This window comes from Papio anubis, chromosome 3 (assembly GCF_008728515.1).
Source record: "Papio anubis isolate 15944 chromosome 3, Panubis1.0, whole genome shotgun sequence".
NCBI classification, from domain to species: domain Eukaryota; kingdom Metazoa; phylum Chordata; class Mammalia; order Primates; family Cercopithecidae; genus Papio; species Papio anubis.
In genome coordinates, this window is record NC_044978.1 from 108,185,973 (window position 1) to 108,201,812 (window position 15,840).

Below are 15,840 nucleotides of genomic sequence, written 5' to 3' on the forward strand. Positions count from 1 at the left end.
TATTTATTTTTCTCTTTTCATATAGTGTTTTATGACATTATTTAGGAATTGAATATATGTGTGTGTATGTATGTCTGTGCGTATGTATTTATATACATATATGTGTCTCTGTATGTATAAACTTCAGATCTAATTTTATGAACCATTTTTTCTCATATAATGTCTTATAAGACATGTGTCCTCAAGATAATTTACGCAGTTACTTTGTGTTTTGTTGTTGCCAATTTATGTTGACTTTTTAATATATTTAATGTATTTTAAAAGAAAATAAAATTGATTGATGAACAGATAGGCAGAAAGTCTTAACCATGTAGTTATCAAACCTAACCTGCAAAGAAATAAAAATAATTATTATATAAAGCAAGTGTATTGCAAAGCATAACTCAATAAATTTGAAATGTATTATTTATTCCAAAGATATTTGATTAATTTGTAGTATACACCAGATACTCTTATAAGCTAGGGGATATATCCTGCTCTCATAACACTTAACATTCTGGAACAGGAAGAATCATTCATTAAACAAACAAGCAAACATACATGTAACATATCAATATATAATATTTTAATTATCAATTTGTTTTCTATCTAAGAAAACATTTTTTTATTATTGAGAAATCTAAATGTTATGATGACTATATATACATAGATATACACACACATATATGTATATATAAATGCATATTGAAAGCATTTCTATGATGTATTTCCAAATATGATTTTACTGGTCCTTATGTTGTATGGTGTATAGATAATTTTATTTAAATGAAACATTATTACAGACTAAAATGAACAAATAGAAAAAAATAAATTTCTGTTAGGTGTCATGAATACCATTTGAATATTTTGCTTTAATACTTATGTCCATCATGAGATTCAGCACTTAATTTTGAGCTGCTTTTTAAGAATTCAATAATTGATGTTGATAACAATTTCAGTGTATTTGGAAGCCAACATTTTGGAGAAGGCCTCGGACACAATAGGAAGAGTGAAAAAGGCATGAGTGAAAAGAAAATTAACTTTAGTTGTGTTTCGCTTAAAATTACTCAAAACGGATGGTGATGGGAAAGTGGTGTGGAGACAATCATTAGCCTTATTAACTTGTTAGAAATTTTACAGTGTGTGGATGTAGGGAAGGTACATGAAAGAGAAAAATGATGATTCAAAGAGTTAGGGAATTATAGGAGTTATTTTATTTACCTATTATTTATTTTTAATTAATTTTATATGTTTATGGGGTACAATGTCATGTTTTGTATATGTATAAACTGTAGATAGATTAAATCAACATAATTAATATATTTGGCACTTTGCCATTTAAAGTGGCCTCCTTTAGCAGTTTTCTAATATACAATGCATTATTATTAACTATGGTAACCATGCTATGCAATAGATCACTAAAACCTATTCTTTCTTTTTTTTTTTGAGACGGAGTCTCGCCCTGTCGCCCAGGCTGGAGTGCAGTGGCCGGATCTCAGCTCACTGCAAGCTCCGCCTCCCGGGTTCACGTCATTCTCCGGCCTCAGCCTCCCGAGTAGCTGGGACTACAGGCGCCCGCCACCTCGCCCGGCTAGTTTTTTGTATTTCTTAATAGAGACGGGGTTTCACCGTGTTAGCCAGGATGGTCTCGATCTCCCGACCTCGTGATCCGCCCGTCTCGGCCTCCCAAAGTGCTGGGATTACAGGCTTGAGCCACCGCGCCCGGCCTAAAACCTATTCTTTCTATCTAACTAAAACTTTGTAGCTTTTGGCCAGCAACTCCTCATTCTACATGCCCAGACCCACAGCCTCTGATAACCACCATTTTACTCTCTCCTGTGAGTTCAACATTTTTAGATTCCTCATATAAATGAGATAGTGTAATATTTGTCTTTTTGTGCCTAGCTTATTTCACTTAGCACGATGTCTTCCAGGTTCATCCATGTTGTCACAAATGACTGAATTTTCATCCTTTTAAAGGCTGTTTTTTTATATATATATCCACCGACAGAGCTCCAGTGCTCCTTTTTCGCCACATTCTCATGTATACTAATCTGTCTTATTTGATACATTGCCATTCTAACAGATATGACATGATATATTGCTGAGGTTTTAATCGGCATTTCCCTAAGGATTAAAGATGTTGATTTTTTTCGTATATCTGTCCTCCATTTGTATTGCTTCTTTTGAGACATGTCTGTTTAGATTTTTGCCCATTTTTTAACCAGGCTACTACTTTCCTTGCCATTGAGTTGTTTGTGTTCCTTCTGTATTTTGGACACTTGCTTCTTATCAGTTATATGGTATAGAAATATTTTCTCCTAATCAATGAGTGTTTTTTCACTCTGTTAAACATTTCCTTACTTTGCAGAAGTTGGTTTGATGCAATATCTAGTGTGTCTATTTTTGTTTTCTTTTGGGGTCCTATCCAAGAAATCATTGCTCAGACCACTGTTGTGGAGTTTTCCCATGCTTTCTCCTTGCCGTTTTACAGTTTGAGGTCTGAAGTCTAACTTGAATCAATTTTGAATTGATTTTTGTACATGGTGTAAGTTAGGATCCAAATGGTGTAAGTTTGATACATGGTGTAAGTTTGGATCCTTTACAATGTATTGTAATTGGATCCAAATTTTGGATTCAAATTTTGGAACCAATTACAATAAGTTACAATTTTGTAATTTTTACTCATTGCATGTTCTTGGTACCTTTGTAGAAAATCGATTTATTGTAAATGTGTGGGTTTATTTCATGACTTTCTAGTCTGTTTCCTTCGTTATGATGTCTGCTTTTTTGCCAGTGCCATGTTACTTTGACTACAACAGCTTTGTAATAATATATTTGTAAGTTAGGGAGAATTATGCCTTCAACTTTGTTCTTTCTGGTCAAGATTGCTTTGACCATTCAGAAATATTTGCGATTTTACACATTTTTGAATTGTTTTATTCTATTACTGTGGAAAATATTTTCGAATTTTCATAAAAATTGCATTGCATCTGTAGAATGCTTTGGACAATACAGACATTTTAACAATATTAATTCTTCCAATCCATGAACACAGGATATCTTTGTGTTTATTTGTGACTTATTCAATTTATTTCATCATTTTTTTTCTCACTTTCTTTTTTTAAATTATACTTTAAGTTCTAGGGTACATGTGCATAACGTGCAGGTTTGTTACATATGTATACTTGTGCCATGTTGGTCTGCTGCACCCATCAACTCGTCAGCACCCATCAACTCGTCATTTACATCAGGTATAACCCCCAGTGCAATCCCTCCCCCCTCCCCCCTCCCCATGATAGGTCCCGGTGTGTGATGTTCCCCTTCCCCAGTCCAAGTGATCTCATTGTTCAGTTCCCACCTATGAGTGAGAACATGCGGTGTTTGGTTTTCTGTTCTTGGCGATAGTTTGCTGAGAATGATGGTTTCCAGCTGCATCCATGTCCCTACAAAAGACACAAACTCATCCTTTTTTTTGGCTGCATAGTATTCCATGGTGTATATGTGCCACAGTTTCTTAATCCAGTCTGTCACTGATGGATATTTGGGTTGATTCCAAGTCTTTGCTATTGCGAACAGTGCTGCAATGAACATGCGTGTGCATGTGTCTTTATAGCAGCATGATTTATAATCCTTTGGGTATATACCCAGTAATGGGATGGCTGGCTCAAATGGTATTTCTAGTTCTAGATCCTTGAGGAATCTCCATACTGTTTTCCATAATGGTTGAACTAGTTTATAATCCCACCAACAGTGTAAAAGCGTTCCTATTTCTCCACATTCTCTCCAGCACCTGTTGCTTCCTGACTTTTTAATGATTGCCATTCTAACTGGTGTGAGATGGTATCTCATTGTGGTTTTGATTTGCATTTCTCTGATGGCCAGTGATGATGAGCATTTTTTCATGTGTCTGTTGGCTGTATGAATGTCCTCTTTTGAGAAATGTCTGTTCATATCCTTTGCCCATTTTTTGATGGGGTTGTTTGTTTTTTTCTTGTAAATTTGTTTGAGTTCTTTGTAGGTTCTGGATATTAGCCCTTTGTCAGATGAGTAGATTGCAAAAAGTGTTTCCCATTCTGTAGGTTGCCTGTTCACTCTGATGGTAGTTTCTTTTGCTGTGCAGAAGCTCTTTAGTTTAATTAGATCCCATTTGTCAATTTTGGCTTTTGCTGCCATTGCTTTTGGTGTTTTAGACATGAATTCCTTGCCCATGCCTATGTCCTGAATGGTATTACCTAGGTTTTCTTCTAGGGTTTTTCTGGTATTAGGTCTAACATTTAAGTCTCTAATCCATCTTGAATTAATTTTTGTATAAGGAGTAAGGAAAGGATCCAGTTTCAGCTTTCTACTTATGTCTACCCAATTTTCCCAGCACCATTTATTAAATAGGGAATCCTTTCCCCATTTCTTGTTTTTCTCAGGTTTATCGAAGATCAGATGGCTGTAGATGTGTGGTATTATTTCTGAGGATTCTGTTCTGTTCCATTGGTCTATATCTCTGTTTTGGTACCAGTATCATGCTGTTTTGGTTACTGTAGCCTTGTAGTATAGTTTGAAGTCAGGTAGCGTGATGCCTCCAGCTTTGTTCTTTTGACTTAGGATTGTCTTGGAGATGCGGGCTCTTTTTTGGTTCCATATGAACTTTAAAGCAGTTTTTTCCAATTCTGTGAAGAAAGTCATTGGTAGCTTGATGGGGATGGCATTGAATCTATAAATTACCTTAGGCAGTATGGCCATTTTCACGATATTGATTCTTCCTATCCAGGAGTATGGTATGTTCTTCCATTTGTTTATGTCCTCTTTGATTTCACTGATCAGTGGTTTGTAGTTCTCCTTGAAGAGGTCCTTTACATCCCTTGTAAGTTGGATTCCTAGGTATTTTATTCTCTTTGAAGCAATTGTGAATGGAAGTTCATTCATGATTTGGCTTTCTGTTTGTCTGTTACTGGTGTATAAGAATGCTTGTGATTTTTGCACATTAATTTTGTATCCTGAGACTTTGCTGAAGTTGCTTATCAGCTTAAGGAGATTTTGGGCTGAGACAATGGGGTTTTCTAAATATACAATCATGTCATCTGCAAACAGGGACAATTTGACTTCTTCTTTTCCTAACTGAATACCCTTGATTTCTTTCTCTTGCCTAATTGCCCTAGCCAGAACTTCCAACACTATGTTGAATAGGAGTGGTGAGAGAGGACATCCCCGTCTTGTGCCAGTTTTCAAAGGGAATTTTTCCAGTTTTTGCCCATTCAGTATGATATTGGCTGTGGGTTTGTCATAAATAGCTCTTATGATTTTGAGGTACGTTCCATCAATACCAAATTTATTGAGCGTTTTTAGCATGAAGGGCTGTTGAATTTTGTCAAAGGCCTTTTCTGCATCTATTGAGATAATCATGTGGTTCTTGTCTTTGGTTCTGTTTATATGCTGGATTATGTTTATTGATTTGCGAATGTTGAACCAGCCTTGCATCCCATGGATGAAGCCCACTTGATCATGGTGGATAAGCTTTTTGATGTGTTGCTGAATCCGGTTTGCCAGTATTTTATTGAGGATTTTTGCATCGATGTTCATCAGGGATATTGGTCTAAAATTCTCTTTTTTTGTTGTGTCTCTGCCAGGCTTTGATATCAGGATGATGTTGGCCTCATAAAATGAGTTAGGGAGGATTCCCTCTTTTTCTATTGATTGGAATAGTTTCAGAAGGAATGGTCCCAACTCCTCCTTGTACCTCTGGTAGAATTCAGCTGTGAATCCATCTGGTCCTGGACTTTTTTTGGTTGGTAGGCTATTAATTATTGCCTCAATTTCAGAGCCTACTATTGGTCTATTCAGGGATTCAACTTCTTCCTGGTTTAGTCTTGGAAGAGTGTAAGTGTCCAGGAAATTATCCATTTCTTCTAGGTTTTCCAGTTTATTTGCGTAGAGGTGTTTATAGTATTCTCTGATGGTAGTTTGTATTTCTGTGGGGTCGGTGGTGATATCCCCTTTATCATTTTTAATTGCGTCGATTTGATTCTTCTCTCTTTTCTTCTTTATTAGTCTTGCTAGTGGTCTGTCAATTTTGTTGATCTTTTCAAAAAACCAACTCCTGGATTCATTGATTTTTTGGAGGGTTTTTTGTGTCTCTATCTCCTTCAGTTCTGCTCTGATCTTAGCTATTTCTTGCCTTCTGCTAGCTTTCGAATGTGTTTGCTCTTGCTTCTCTAGTTCTTTTAATTGCGATGTTAGAGTGTCAATTTTAGATCTTTCCTGCTTTCTCTTGTGGGCATTTAGTGCTATAAATTTCCCTCTACACACTGCTTTCAATGTGTCCCAGAGATTCTGGTATGTTGTATCTTTGTTCTCATTGGTTTCAAAGAACATCTTTATTTCTGCCTTCATTTCGTTATGTACCCAGTAGTCATTCAGGAGCAGGTTGTTCAGTTTCCATGTAGTTGAGCGGTTTTGATTGAGTTTCTTAGTCCTGAGTTCTAGTTTGATTGCACTGTGGTCTGAGAGACAGTTTGTTATAATTTCTGTTCTTGTACATTTGCTGAGGAGTGCTTTACTTCCAATTACGTGGTCAATTTTGGAGTAAGTACGATGTGGTGCTGAGAAGAATGTATATTCTGTTGATTTGGGGTGGAGAGTTCTATAGATGTCTATTAGGTCTGCTTGCTGCAGAGCTGAGTTCAATTCCTGGATATCCTTGTTAACTTTCTGTCTCATTGATCTGTCTAATGTTGACAGTGGAGTGTTGAAGTCTCCCATTATTATCGTATGGGAGTCTAAGTCTCTTTGTAATTCTCTAAGGACTTGCTTTATGAATCTGGGTGCTCCTGTATTGGGTGCATATATATTTAGGATAGTTAGCTCTTCCTGTTGAATTGATCCCTTTACCATTATGTAATGGCCTTCTTTGTCTCTTTTGATCTTTGATGGTTTAAAGTCTGTTTTATCAGAGACTAGTATTGCAACCCCTGCTTTCTTTTGTTCTCCATTTGCTTGGTAGACCTTCTTCCATCCCTTTATTTTGAGCCTATGTATGTCTCTGCATGTGAGATGGGTCTCCTGAATACAGCAGACTGATGGGTCTTGACTCTTTATCCAGTTTGCCAGTCTGTGTCTTTTAATTGGAGCATTTAGTCCATTTACATTTAAGGTTAAGATTGTTATGTGTGAACTTGATTCTGCCATTATGATATTAACTGGTTATTTTGCTCGTTAGTTGATGCAGTTTCTTCCTAACCTCGATGGTCTTTACGTTTTGGCATGTTTTTGCAATGGCTGGTACCGGTTGTTCCTTTCCATGTTTAGTGCTTCCTTCAGGGTCTCTTGTAAGGCAGGCCTGGTGGTGACAAAATCTCTAAGCATTTGCTTGTCTGTAAAGGATTTTATTTCTCCTTCACTTATGAAACTTAGTTTGGCTGGATATGAAATTCTGGGGTGAAAATTCTTTTCTTTAAGAATGTTGAATATTGGCCCCCACTCTCTTCTGGCTTGTAGAGTTTCTGCTGAGAGATCTGCTGTTAGTCTGATCGACTTCCCTTTGTGGGTAACCCGACCTTTCTCTCTGGCTACCCTTAAGATTTTTTCCTTCATTTCAACTTTGGTGAATCTGGCAATTGTGTGTCTTGGAGTTGCTCTTCTCGAGGAGTATCTTTGTGGCATTCTCTGTATTTCCTGAATTTGAATGTTGGCCTGCCCTACTAGGTTGTGGAAGTTCTCCTGGATGATATCCTGAAGAGTGTTTTCCAACTTGGTTCCATTTTCCCCCTCACTTTCAGGCACCCCAATCAGACGTAGATTTGGTCTTTTCACATAATCCCATACTTCTTGCAGGCTTTGTTCATTTCTTTTTCTTCTTTTTTCTTTAGGTTTCTCTTTTCCCTTCATTTCATTCATTTGATCCTCAATCGCTGATACTCTTTCTTCCAGTTGATCAAGTCGGTTACTGAAGCTTGTGCATTTGTCACGTATTTCTCGTGTCATGGTTTTCATCCCTGCCCTTTCGTTTATGGCCTTCTCTGAATTAATTATTCTGGTTATCAATTCTTCCACTGTTTTTTCAAGCTTTTTATTTTCTTTGAGCTGGGTACGTAATTCCTCCTTTAGCTCTGAGAAGTTTGACAGACTTAAGCCGAGATCGCAGACTGCTGTGCTAGCAATGAGGAAGGCTCCGTGGGCATGGGACCCTCCCGGCCAGGTGTGGGATATAATCTCCTGGTGTGCCCGTTTGCTTAAAGCGCAGTATTGCGGTGGGAGTTACCCGATTTTCCAGGTGTTGTGTGTCTCAGTTCCCCTGGCTAGGAAAAGGGATTCCCTTCCGCCTTGCGCTTCCCAGGCGAGGCGATGCCTCCCCCTGCTTCAGCTCTCACTGGTCGGGCTCCAGCAGCTGACCATCACCGATTGTCCAGCACTCCCCAGTGAGATGAACCCAGTACCTCAGTTGATAATGCAGAAATCACCTGTCTTCTGTGTCGCTTGCACTGGGAGCTGGAGACTGGAGCTGTTCCTATTCTCATCATTGTTTGATAGTTTCAGTATATGTCTTTCACTTCCTTGGTTGAATTTACTCCTAACTACTTTATTTTATTTTTATATGCTATTGTAAATGATTTATTTTCAAATTGTTTATTGTTAATGTACCTCTCCTGATTTTAATGTATTGATTTTGTATCCTGCAACTTTATAGAATTCATTTTTCACTTCTAGTAATTTAGTTTTGATGGAATTGCTTAGGGTTTTCTATGTATAAGATCACATCCTTAAACAATTTTACTTCTTCCTTTCCTTTTTTGGATACTTTCTGTATTCTTTTTCTTGCCTCATTTCTTCGTTTCGAACTTCCAGTACTACATTTAATGGAAGTGACAAGATTGGGCATAATTGTCTTGTTATTTATCTTAGAGGAAAAGCTTTCAACTTTTTACTTGAGTACGAAGTCAACTTTGAGCTTGTTACAGATGATCTTCATTGTGTCAAAGTGAAATTTCTATAGCTAATTTGCTTGAAAGTTGTATCATGACAGAATGATTAATTTTTATCAAATGTTTCTTTCTGCATCTACTGAGACAATCAAAAATAATTTATTAACTATTACAGAGGTATCAGGTTAACAAGTGGAAAATTTGGAATAAGAATATTTAATAATAACCTTTAGCATGCTAAATTTCATAATCATACCTCAGTCTTTAATCAAAAAAGTAATCAAGCCACAATCAATGGCTTTTTGTTAGCATATATGATGATTCCTTCTTTGATAAATATTGTTCGTTTGGATCTTAGGACTTTAATATATTTTTCTTCCTTTTTCAATAACTATATTATCCTCCTTAATCTCTTTAGCTAAATGTTCTTTTTTTCCCAGGTGTGTTAGAATCTGCCTGACCCAGGACTTGGTAATTGGACTATTCTGTTTATAATTACTACCTAGGAGGTCTCGTTCAGTTTCACAAGTTTAAATACACCTTTAGTTCTTGCCTCCCAAGTTCATATCTCCTGCTCAGATATCACCCAGTCTCCATTATTATGTATTAAATTGCTTAAACAGCAACTCCTCCTGATATTTTAATAAGCAAATAACATAATATAGCCATATATTAACTTCTCATATTTCCTCCCAAATTTTCTCTGGCTGTTGTCTTTTGATTTTCAGTAAATTGAAAGTCCATTTTTTTTTTTTTTTGTAACAAACAAAAAGCAAACAAATAAAAAAAAAAAAAAAAAGGAAAGCAGCAAGAACAACAGAAAGAGAAAAGTTGCATTTGTCTTCAACCTACCTAATTTTGACTTTTCTATATCCAACCCAATCTTGTTAAATTTATCTTAAAATATCTTCAATCTATGAGCACTTATAACCACCATCACCGTCTGTCACAGAGATTGTTGGAATTGCTTTCAAAAATCTATATGTGACTTCTCATCTTTTCCCCAATAAAGTTCTCAATTTCAACAAAGAGATGTTTTAATATAAAGCTTTACTTAAGCATGATGAATAAATCCCAAAATTCTAATGTAGAGCATAGTGGCTATAGTTAATAACAGTGAATTATACACTTGGAATTTACTAAGAGTAGACTTTAAATGTTCTTACCACACACACACAGAAAAAGGTAACCGTGTGAGGTGGTAGACATGTCAATTAGTTTGACTGTAGTAACTGGTTCAAAATGCATACATGTATAAAAGCATAATGTTGTACACATTAAATATATATATTTTTATTCGTCTTTTTTTTGGTTAAATATACCTCAATAAAGCTGGGGGAAAATTAAATAAATAAATAAATAAATAAATAAATAAACAAAAGTTAGGTCCAGATACTCTCTGTTCAAAACCTGTGTTAATTTTTAATTTTACTCTAAATAAAATTAAAAGTTCTTATAGTCACTGACAAAGCCCTGCACAATCTGGCCCGTATTTTCATTTGACTCACCTGTGACTAGTTTCTTCTTGCTCGCACCTCTTAACTGAACTGGCTTATTTCTCATTCTTGAACACTTGCCTGGGTCAATGCCCTTGAATTGGCTATTCATATTGACAGAATTACTCCTTCAGAATTATTGTTGTTTCAAATAGTGAGACTTTTTCTGAACAATGACTCTTAAAATAATAATGTACCCACTTCCCAAATCAGCAAATCATATTTTTCTTTATTACCTTCCTAATTGATAATATCAAGGTGCCAAGAAATAGTTAAGCATAAAATACAAGATACTGACAAAGAAAAAAGAAAGAAACAAACAAACAAACAAAAAAACGCAGCTTATGAAAGTAAATGGTAACAAGTAAACAAAAATTTGTTAAGATTTTAAGGAAGTTCCATTGCCACTGCAACCACCTGTCTGAATTATAGTAATTCATGATTCTTTGAGACAGATAAGTTTGGGCTCACTGGATTTTAATGTAGAAACTGTGATAAGCAATGTACATGTATCCCAAGTTGGAAAATCCACGAATCCCTACTTCAGATGTTACCAAATGGAAAATGATAGCAACTCTGAAGGTAGAACTAGGAGTGATTCTGTACAATAAGCAAGAGGCAGTACCAGTGCCAAAGAATATTCCCCACTCCTAGGATAGTAGACCTCAAAATATATATTAAACCGAATTTTACCATTACTAGAAATCTATGTTTGTTTTGTGTCTTCTATTCTTTGTTCTTCTGAAATAGAGTTTTCTTTGCAGTTATTTTGCCCATGTTTATTAATACTGACTATTTCATTATGACAACTCATATTTTAAGTCTATAGATCTATAACCAAGGTAAACACAGTTTGAAATAATGTATTGTGTATTATCACTGGTTAAAGACTAGTAGAAAAGCAAACAAACGTGATTCATGTACAGATCCTGAACCAAAGATTAAAGGCTCAGTGTCCAAAATGGACAGGACTTTGAGTTGTCTCTCTGAAAATATCATATGTGTATTTTGCATCAGAAAAGAATAATTAAATATTTGATAACTAGAGTAGCAGATTACAATAACCATTGTAATTATTAAAAATGTGATTCTATTATTTTCCCAGAAAAAGTAAGATTTTACATTTTGATCAAATTTAAACTTAGACATACTAGCATAAATCAACAAAATATGAACTAAATTAATATATGTCACTCCTACATAGAAACTTTAATATTAAATAGCTAAGCAGAATTCTCAACACTGTCTTCCCCTTGATGTGGTGATTGAGGAAGCAAATACTAAATGATTTTCTAATGATTACCTAAGTGGCTAGAATGAGCAGCGCCTCTCAGAAGAGCCAAGCTGAATGTCTAGCTATGACCAGAAACAAACTGGTGTTGCATTAAGCCACTGGCATTTGGAATTTGGCTAGCAGTGTCAATATGGCCTGTCCTATTTTGACTGATACACTAATATATTATGATAGGTACTCATTTATTTTGTTTATTTGCTGTCTAAGCCTAAGAATGTATATTTCATGAAACAGCCGATATTTGTCTATAGATTTGGGAGAAGTTACATTAAATATCTTGTGTTTGAACACTAAAAATAAATAGATCTTTACTAAAGGGGTCCAATCAAACTTGGTAGTGTTATGCCCAGACCCTCTGTTCCCCGAAGAAGACCACCAGAGTCCAGAGTCAAAGCCAAGCGGCAAGGATCTTTATGACAAGTTCGAACCTGGTCCCTCCATTACACAGCATACAAGAGGGCCCCGAACAATGCGAGTGTTTGCTTTTTATAGCCCGAAAGTTACAGGGGAACAAAGGAATTCTTTTGGTTCCCGCGCTTTCAGTAAAACTTTGAACGGCTGCCTCCTTATCGGAGACTTTTCCAGGTGGTGTTTGTATTGGGCTCAGGAAGTTTGAGAGATATGTGGTGGGATGGGAGGATGGGATGTGTTTGTACTGGGCTCAGGAAGTTTGTGAGATATACGGCGATATGTGGTGGGATGGGAGGATGGGATGTGTTTGTACTGGGCTTGTTTGTTTTGAGCCCGGGGCTGAGGAATGTGCCCGGCTCCTCTCAGTAGTTGCTTGAATTAATGAATAAAACAAAGAAATAAATATGTAGTCTCATTCCTGGTAATGCAAAATATCTATGTTAGTCACATAAAGGTGAGGGTATAAAAATGTTTGAAAATGATAAAACTATATATTGAAAGAAAATATAAATATATGATTTTGACTTAAATTGTCCACTTTTATTTTAAGCTTGTGATTTAAACATAGTCTATCAAAGTTTGTGTTTGTTAGAGTTATTTTTCAAAATAAAATAAATTTGGATTTTTTTGGCAAACAATGATCCAGTAACATAAATACATTCACCTAATTCATTTCTTAAGGCTCATAACATATTCATTTTCTGTGAGGCTCAGAGTGGCTTTTATTAATGGAGCAACATCTGTTCTTTCAGAAGTAAATGAGTTCCCTGAAGGACAATTAATAAAAAATATTGTCAATAAGCACAGCTGGTAAATTGTTAATAAAAACACAACAATTTAAGTGGAAAACAACTGTGGATTCAGTAAGTATGAAGAGAGCAAAATATATAAGTAAATAATTTCATTATGAAGTCAACTAACTGGAGTTTTAATTTTTTAACATACATGTAATTTACTTTTCACTAGTAGCACTTTGATTACTGACACCAGAAATATTCAGTATCATATATAATTGAATGATGTAAATTGTTGGATTCAATAAACTACATATAGATGGAGTATAAAACTGCGATATTTAAAATGATGTTTCACTGCGTGTGAAGTAGCACAGAGAATATTAACCAAACAAAAACCACTTACCAAACGTATCTCTCTGTTTACTTATTTGCTGTCTATCAACCCATACGGGCAATTATAAACATTGGAAGAGAAAATGAATGTTACTATATTATGTTTGAAAGGTTTTAACTGTTAGGCTAAAATATTAGAACTAATTTGTTAGTCTACTAAAGTAAAGAAAGTAAAACAATTATGAAAGTGCTGGAGGAAAATATTTGCAGCACTGTATAGGAAGAACTTGATAAAGTAGGAGAGTAGAATGAACCGAGGCCAGCTGTTTTACTAAATTTGAAATTTTATTTTAGCATCATTATAGTAACTTTACCGCAGTGTTTTTTTAACCTCAGCACTTTTAACATTTAGACCAGATAATTATTTATGTGCCAAAGAGCGTATCCCCTGTACATTGTCAAATGTTCCCTGAAGACATTGGGTGAGGGAGATCAGTGCAAAATTGTCCACAGTTTGAATCACTGTATTAAAGTGAAAAATTATTTGATATATGTACTAATACAATTTTGAGATTCTAATTTTCAAGGACATACACCTAAGGAGGAAAAGCTGCCTTTCAACCCAAGTTTTCACTCATAATATATCTTTAATGCTACTGCTTCTTGGAATCCTTCCAAAAATTTCACACTAGAGAAAATTTATTCTCCTGTGCTCCCATGTTAAATTGTTTGGATTGGTGCAGCAATTCATTCCAAGTTTTACATTTAGTTACTTACATGATAACTTTTGAAAGGTAAGGCTTTTGTTATGTTCATCTGCTTCCCAGTAGTACTTATCGCAGTGTCTGGATAAAATGAATAATAAATATACACATTCGTTGCACTGAAAAAGCATAGAAATTTATAAAATTGGAAGATCATATTTTCTATTTTGTCCCATTGATAAGTTCACTGATGGTCAGATAAGCTGGGTAATTTTTCTGATTATGCATACCTGGTGACTGAGACAACAATATATAGGGCAATGTCTCTACTTGCATTTCAAAACAGAAATTTCTTACTCAATTCCTTTGTCGTTTTTCATCTTTCACATTCAAATGAGAATCTTGTGTTTGTTTCCTAAGCATATATGAAATGCATCTATCCATTTTTCCTAATTATCAAAGACAGTGCTCTGATGCAGTGTTACCCTCCTCTACCCAGATTACTGTAGGCACATCTTGGTGGGAGTTCTTGCCTCCAGATTTTCTTTGCTCCTTGTTGCATCTAATTGGTCATTGACTTGCTTGAAATACTCTATGGGCTTTCATCGACTCTAGGATAAAGTAAAAACTCTTTTATGTAACTTATAATGAACCAATTTATTTGTCTGTCTGTACAGCTCACATTTGCCATTTCCCATCTGACATCCTACATTTGATTTTTTGTGTCTTCAGTGTCATGCGCGTCTGTGTGAAGAGACCACCAAACAGGCTTTGTGTGAGCAATAAAGCTTTTTAATCACCTGGGTGCAGGCGGGCTGAGGTCGAAAAGAGAGTCAGTGAAGGGAGATAAGGGTGGGGCTGTTTTATAGGATTTGGGTAGGTAAAGGAAAATTACAGTCAAAGGGGAGTTTTTCTCTGGTGGGCAGGAGTGGGGGTCACAAGGTGCTCAGTGGGGGAACTTTTTGAGCCAAGGTGAGCCAGGAAAAGGACTTTCACAAGGTAATGTCATCACTTAAGGCAAGGACAGGCCATTTTCACTTCTTTTGTGGTGGAGTGTCATCAGTTAAGACGGGACAGGGCATTTTCACTTCTTTAGTGATTCGCAGTTACTTCAGGCCATCTGGACGTATACATGCAAGTTACAGGGGATGCAGACGTGCAATTCACAGGGGATGCAATGGCTTGGCTTGGGCTCAGAGGCCTGACATTCTTGCCTTCTTACATTAATAAGGAAATAAAACAAAATAGTGTTGAAGTGTTGGGGCGGGGAAAATTTTGGGGGGCTGGTATGGAGAGAGAATGAGCGATGTTTCTCAGGGCTGCTTCGAGCGGGATTAAGGGTGTTGTGGGAACCTAGAGTGGGAGAGATTAAGCTGAAGGGAGACCTTGCGGTAAGGGGTGATATTGTGGGGTTGTTAGAAGAAACATTTGTCGTATAGAATGATTGGTGATGGCCTGGATACGGCTTTGGATGAATTGAGAAACTAAATGGAAGATACGAGGTACGAATAAAAGAAGGAGAAAAAAAACAGGTATTGAAGGACTAAGAATTGGGAAGACCTAGGACATTTAATTAGAGAATGCCTAAGGAGGCTCAGCATAGCCTTTCCAGCAAAGATTATTTACTTTAAGAAGGAATTGTGAGTGGTGGTTTGGGATAGCACCAGGAGATATCAGTTGTGATGCCTTGGAGAAACAGTAAACCGGCAGTGTAAACATGAGCAGGGCATTTATGAGTAGTTGAGAACGGTGAATAGGAGTATGACTAGACAGAAGATAGTAGGGATGACAAGTTTTTTGGGATGCAGTCCAAGCTTGTCTGGTGTCTGGAATGAGACTGGGACGTAATAAAAAGGAGTGTCCACACAGGAGCTCAAATGGGCTGGAACCTGTAACATTCTGAGAACAGGCCTGAATTCTGAGAAGGGAAATTGGTAAAAGTATTGTCTGGTCCTTTTTAAGTTGGTGACTGAG